Genomic DNA, 921 nt, shown 5'->3' with positions numbered 1-921 from the left:
AGAGGCTGTTAGAATTATATGTCTAACGTTAACATGTTGGTGACACAATAATTTCATCCTAATGGCACTGACATATTCATAGGGTTCATTTTTGAGACAAAATATCATGAGGTAGTCATGATTTTGCAAATATTCCACCTTGTAGTGCAGTTTGCACAAATTGTTTTAAAAATGCACTCAGCCTACAAACATTACTGATGAGTCAAGATCTGCACAAAGTGACAGAAACACTGAAGCAGCTCCACATTTTATTCTTATTGTCATGTTTGTCCTATTTGTCAGGTGACAGAAGAACCAACACAAAGCTCAGAGAGCAATGGTGACACAAGATCCCAGGTGCAATTGGATGATGACTTGTTGGTTCATGACTGTATTTGAAGCACATGTGTGACTGCATGTATGTGGAGTGTCTCACTGTTATTCATCAGGTGACAGAGGCAGCTCTGCCATGTTGTAGCACAGAGGTGAAGAGGCGAGGTCACAGGTGACTGACTGATGATTTGGTGCTATAGATTAACTAGTATTTATTATCATGACAATTGTCAGGCTGCTTTTAGTCATCCCAGTATCCTCAGTTGAGGCTGAAAGAAGCTTCAGTGCTCTCACAAGATTAAAAACATGGCTAAAGTCAACAATGACTCGAATGAGATTAAACAATGCTGCTTTTTTTTGATGTTGTGTTGAAACTTAACTGGAGACTGTCAAACCTTCAAGTCGACAAGCAGCTGAATAGGAGTATAATGTTGACAAGCCTTCTGTTCAAACATGAGTCAAAGTTTCAATTTTCAACCCCAGGGGTTACATGAAGATAAAGAAAAACCATTAAATGAGGATATGTGTCCAAACTTTTGACTGGTAGGGTAAAATATGAAAACATGGCAGTTATAACAGATATCTGAAATCAGAGGTCTCACCTGCTTC

This window comes from Aulonocara sp. 'chitande type north' Nkhata Bay, linkage group LG3 (genome assembly GCF_057382095.1).
Source record: "Aulonocara sp. 'chitande type north' Nkhata Bay isolate Kocher_YH1m ecotype deep benthic linkage group LG3, A_spYH_male_GT1.1, whole genome shotgun sequence".
In the NCBI taxonomy this organism is placed as follows: Eukaryota; Metazoa; Chordata; class Actinopteri; order Cichliformes; family Cichlidae; genus Aulonocara; species Aulonocara sp. 'chitande type north' Nkhata Bay.
Note: the sequence above shows the minus strand (reverse complement) of the source record.